We start from the raw sequence: 6,440 nt of genomic DNA on the forward strand, positions 1-6,440 counted from the left end.
AAAAAAAAGTAAAAGTCTATTAATTAAAAAAAAAAATAAAAAACAGAAAATAACGTGTTGGTGAACATGTGGAGAAATTGAAACCCTTGTGCACTGTTGATAGGAATGTAAAATGGTGAAGCTACCAAGGAAAACAGTATGGAGGTTCCTCAAAAAAATTAAAAATAAAACTACCACATGATCCAGCAATCCCACTTTTGCATATATGTCTGACATAAGCAGAGTCTTGAAAAGATTTTGCACACTTGTGTTCATTGCAGTGTTATTCATAATAACCAAGAGGTGGGAGCAACCCAAGTGTCCACTGACAGATGAATGGATACACAAAATGTGGTATATACACACAATGGAATATTATTCAGCCATTTAAAAAATCCTGTCACATGCTACAACATGGACAAACCTGGAAGACATTATACTAAGGGGGAAAAAAAACAGTCACAAAAGGACAAATACTGTATGATTCCACTAATTAAGATATCTAAAGTAGTCAAATTCTTAAAAACAGAAAGTAGAATGGTGGCTGCCAGGGACTGAGGGGAGGGGTAAAAGGGGTGTTATTGTTCAAGGGATACAGAATTTCAGATTTGCAAGATGAACAAGTTCTGGAGGCCTATTGCATTAAAATGTGAATATAGCTTACGTGAGAAAAATGTTTTTAAAAATGGTTAAGATGGTCAATTTTATGTTATGTGCCTTTTTATACCACAATTAAAAATTAAATCAGGCTTTCTGAATTTAAGGATGAAGAAACTAAGATTCAGAAGGTTTTATGGTTCATCCAGGGTCAAAGAACCAACTTCAAAGCACAGATCAAGGCTTGAGAGTGCTCGAGCCACAGAATGCTTTCGCTTACTTTAAATTTTGATTTTATTTTCCTCAGAAACTAACAGAATTCGGTACGTACTAAAAATATCCTCTTTTAGACCTTTTAAAGGGGAAAGTAAACCTTTTCATGCTTATTTTTAGTCAACATGACATAATGATTTGTCTTCTGAAAAGGTTCACTTCTGGACAAAGGCAAAAAATGAATATTTTCAAAGCCAACATTCACTTTCAAATAAAGTGATAAGATAAAAATGAGTGGGTGAGATCATTTAAAATCTTCAGGTATCTTGTATGGTGATTTATTTTCAAACTGAGATGTACTTGACATATAACATTATATTATTTTCAAGTGTACAACATAATGATTTGCTATTTGTATATATTGCAAAATGACCACCACAATTAGTCTAATTAACATCCAGGGTAGTATTTTAAAAAAGAAAATCTAATAAACTGTCTGACATAGAATGTGTGACCTGTGCTGAGGAAATCAAAACATGTTCCTCCACCAGGACTTCAATCTCATTGGGTTTATATTAACCTCTCCCCACTGACTGCAAAGAATTGCTGCTTTATTCTTCCCTCAATGAACTTTTCTAAATCATTTTCCTCCTTCCACCCTAAGGGTCTCTGTAGCTGGACTTCTCTGAACAGTTTTAACTCTTCTGTGAGAGAGAAAGGGAGTAACTCATTCAGTGTTGTAGTAGGTTGACGAATGTTCCCCCAAAGATACCTAGACCTCATCCCTGGAATTTGTAAATATCACCTCATTTGGAAAAAGCAGCTTTGCAGATGTGATTAAATCAAGGATTTTGAGATGAAGCAACAACCATGGATTATCAGGGTGAGACCTAAACGGGATCGCCTATTTCCTTATATGTGAGAGCCAATGAGAGATAACGCAGATACAGCAGAGAAGGTGATGTGAAGATGAAGGCAGAGATTGGGGTGATGTGGCCACAAGCACAGGAATGCCGGCAGCCGCCAGCAGCTGGAAGAGGCAAAGAATGGATTCTCCCCTGGAGTTCCCCAAGGGAGCACAGCCTTGCCACATTTCAGATTTTGGTCTCCAAACTGTGAGAGAATAAATTTCAGTTGTTTAATGCCACCAAATTTGTGGTAATCTGTTACAACAGCCTCAGAAAACAAATAAAGGTATATTCATGTGTGTCTGCTGACTCTCAGTGTTTACTGAAATTGACTAGTACAAATAAGCAGTCCATGTGGAAAAATCATCTATAAAATAATTTATAAAACATCTGCCTGGCTAGAGGAGGGAAAGTCTAGTGGGAATTCATAATCAGAACATCAAAACTCAACGCATGAGGTATTAAATGCATTTCCCCTGGTCTCACAGAAGTTCCTCTAGCCACGTCTGAAACCACAGGAGTTGTGTTCAGAAGGATACTCAAGAAAACAAAGAAAACGCAGTATGCCTTTCAATCCATTAGGATCTATCAACAAAGGACATGGATGAATAGCCAGGATGTTATGACAGACTCCAGAGTTACTGTTATCCATAGAATTTCTGATGCCAAGTACCAGCTGTGGCCGTGTCCTCAGATTTTGAGCTGCATGCCTGTCCTCAGTGCCTGTGGAGCTAGCCTTCAGTCTAAGCATTGAGCCCATTAAAGCTGGCCCACGCGGTCTCTGGCTTCACGTTATTGTTCTGGAATAGGGCTCTCAGCCTTTCCTGAGTTAGGCCAAAACCATACCCCCTTTGCAAATAATGACCCTGGGAAGTCAGGGACAAATAAGGCCTAGAGCTGCCAGATTTAGCAAATAAACATAGAGGACACCCAGGTAATTTGAACTTCAGATAAACAAGAATAATTTTTTACTGTAAGTATATCCAACGCAAGATTTGGGACATATTTATGCTAAAAAAGTATTTGTTATTTATCTGAAACTCAAATTGAACAGGATATTCTAATATGGAACCCTAATCAGGAACAATCTCAGCCCTCACAGACCTTACACTGTGTCCAGGGGATGAGATAAATGCACAGACTGTGGCACAGGCCACAGGCTGAGTCTTGAGAGGGGTACCATCCAAATACTAAAGGCCCACTGAGGCAAGAGGTCAGTTCTGCCTGGTGAAAGTAATGAGGCTTGGGAGATTAGCAGATGACCTAAAAGATGGCAGATGGGGAGAGGGTGGAGAAGGGCAACAGTGACAAGGGTGTTGACCGTGGCCTTGGAGAGGTAAATAGGCTGAGGTGAGTAGATGCGGGTTCATCAGTGCTCCCACCCCCGCCCCTTTTGACCCACTAAGTTACCACAAGACCAAAGGCTTCCGATGTTGTAAAAGAGGCAAACCATCCAGAAACCAATGGAGTCTGAATCTCTCAACAGAGGTGTTAAATTTATGGTATGAGCAAGGCATTAAGGTCGTTCTCCAACTCAAGGTCAGAAGTAAAAGAATGAGCCACTGTGGAATCTACTCAGGATAGTGGAGTGATTAAGGAGGTGCCATAATCTTTTTGTTACAGAAGGAATCTCTGAATAGAGAGTCCCTCTCCACATGAGCTGCAAGAGGAAAATGGGCACGGAGTGAACTGAAGCAACAAATCTTTTTCCAGCAGTGGCGAGAATCCTTGAAGAGAAAAAGTTCAGGAAGGGGAGGCTGGTACTCCTTGGTGTGGAGAGGGGAAAGTAATTGGAGGGTTACTGCTGACTCATGGGCTCTCAGCAAAGGACTTCCTGGAAGATCATCACTTCTCCCCAGTAGTGATGGGGGTGGAGAAACAGGAATCAGGGATCTTGCACCTAAGTCCCCACCTCATACAGAAATTTTGGCTTGGAGAGAAAGAACTGTGAGATGTATCTGGGTTCAGAGGTGGGCAGAGCTGGGGGAGGGAGCTGCCTAGACACTAGCATCTTTAAATAGGGAACATGGAAGCCCCCGTCTGAGTCCCCGAACTTTTGAAATAACACTAAGGGTGAGCTAGCACAAGACTTAAAGTCCACGGTTCAAGCGTGCGCAGGAACAAGTGCTCCTGATCCGGTGAGATCAGAAAACTATTCGTTGCTACCTAAATTCCTTAGATCACAAAAACTATATTTAACTGAAGGTGATTTAGTGAACTATACCTATTTACTGAGAGTGGAGAATTGTGTAATGGGGTTTTCTTCACCAAGAAAGCGGAGTATTTTAGAAGGGAGGCTAACAGTTTTTCAGTGCTAAACTAAGTGTGGTTACATTCATTCTCCTTTTAATAAAAATGTACTGAATCTCTGAATATCAGCCCCAATTTCCTTGTTTATAATTTATGGTAACATTTAGTCAACTCCTGAATAGCATACATCATTGTCAGATTATATTTTCTCACTTCAGCTCCTACATTTTCTGGGTGTCCATCCAGCCTGATATATGTAAGTCTTTATTTCCCACTGAGGTATACCCAGGAACATTCAGCACTATTGTATCATTTGTTCACGCCTTATACTTAAATTTGTTTGAGATGAGTAGGTGTCTTGTTTGTGCTGTCATTAGGGAGGCCATATGTTAACATAGCCATAGGTAGGAGTGTTTCTATTCTTTTAAGAGTTCGAAAAAGGGCATCTCCCAAGAAGCCTTAATTGCATGTCCAAGTACAATAAAAAAGCAAAACAATAGCTGAAGTCCTAGACATGCCAAATATCTATTTTATTCCATTTACTTCCAATGTTAAATTTAGGGTCTCAATGCAAAGCAAAACAAAGCAAATCAGAAACTAATTTTATTATACAGCTAGACACTCTATATAACCTGGTGCCTGAGAAGACTATAACTGCCTATTCTGAACATAATAGCCACTCTGTAAGTCTAATCAAACTACAGATCTTCCTTGACTTACAAAGGACTTATGTCCCAGTAAACTCACTGTAAGCTGAAAATATCCCAAGTCAGAAATGCATTTAATACACCTAACCTACTAAACATCATAGTTGAGCCTAGCCTACCTTCAATGTGCTCAGAACAGTTACATTAGCCTACAGTAGGGCAAAATCATCTCACACAAAGCCTATTTTATATTCAAGTGCTGAATATCTCATGTAATTTATTGAATACTGTACTGAAAGTGAAAAATAGAACGGTTGTACGGGTGCAGAATGGTTGTAAGTGTATTGGTTCTTTACTCTCATGATTGTGTATAACTGACGAGGAGCTGTGGCTTGCTGCCGCTGCCCAGCATTGTGGGAGTATCACATCACATAACACTAGCCTGGGAAAAGATCAAAATTCAAAGTAACAGTTTCTACTGAATGCGTATCGCTTTCACACTATCATAAAGTTGAAAAATTGTAAGTCGAACCATTGTAAATTGGGGACCATCTTTATACTCTGCTGATATAGCAGTCAGACCCCCAAAATAAAATTATCAATATTTCCCTTCCATGCAATCAAGAAAAGGAGAACTAAGTGTTAACGTTGAGAAGTGTTTACTGTTCTTTAATTTAATAACTGATTTTATCTTTGATGCTACTTATACACATTTATAATTTTCCCAAAGTAAGGTTCCATTTAAATACAAAATAATAAAAAGTATTTTTCTTATAACACACCTGAAGTTGTTTTTTAAAAACTAGAGGCCCATCCCTTTGAGGATTCTTCAAACTAGATTTTTCTTATTCTTTTGGTAGTTCTCCCCTTTCAAAACATTTATTCTTTACCCTTTAAAAAGAATTTATGCATCTGCTGTTTTGAAAATATTTCAAGGTCTTCTTGGGAATACACATATTATGCTCTCAAATCTTGAAATAGCTAGATTTCTGGAATATATACCAGAATTACCTACTTCTGAAGATCATAAAGTTTTTAATTTCCTCAACTTTTGCATGTTTTCAGTTCTTATGCTCCTGGGTTTCTGAGCATTATAGTCTTAAACTATCACTTTCCTTGCTCAGTATATTGAATTGTGATGTCACCAAGTTAGAGTCACGGCTGAGAAATATCTTCCATATTAAGTCCTTGACTTAAGCCTTTGATACGCTGAGGCTAAGGCTCCTCTGGCCTCATTAAAAGCCCAGAAGGCTGTGGGGTGGAGGCCAAGATGATTGGTATAAGAGATGTCTTCCATTAGTGCAATTTTACTGTCATTCAAGTCCTGAAAAAGTTTAAAACTTCTAAAGCTCCAAATATGATGCTTGCTTGTTGATCTAATTTAGAGGGATTCAATGTTTCCAAAGGAGTTTGGGAGCACAATGGTTTATTCAATCAATTCCCTATTGACAGACATGTGGGTTGCTCCCAAACTTTTGTCTGTTCAAATAAACTCGATAAACAACCTTGTGCATATGATTTTCCAAATCTGTTCAGATGTGATTCACATTTGATTCTTAGAAGTGGGGTTGCTGGGTCAATCTATAAATGAATTGGCATTTTTGCTAGATATTGCCCACTCCCCCACCCCAACCCATATACACTTTTTTAATACCTTAAGCCTCACATACAACTCTTGGGTATGATTTCTATGTCGTGTTCTTCCCCGCTCCATAGTGATACTAGAGCACCGTGGCCACTCAGGGGTATAACGTTAGAGTCCTCTGGGAAGGACAGGCGGCATGACTCCCAGTGTGACATACACAAGACTTGTCTTCGCTTCTTTTCTGTTGCTCTCTTCCTCTGC

The sequence above is a fragment of the Eschrichtius robustus genome, chromosome X (assembly GCF_028021215.1).
Source record: "Eschrichtius robustus isolate mEscRob2 chromosome X, mEscRob2.pri, whole genome shotgun sequence".
NCBI lineage: Eukaryota > Metazoa > Chordata > Mammalia > Artiodactyla > Eschrichtiidae > Eschrichtius > Eschrichtius robustus.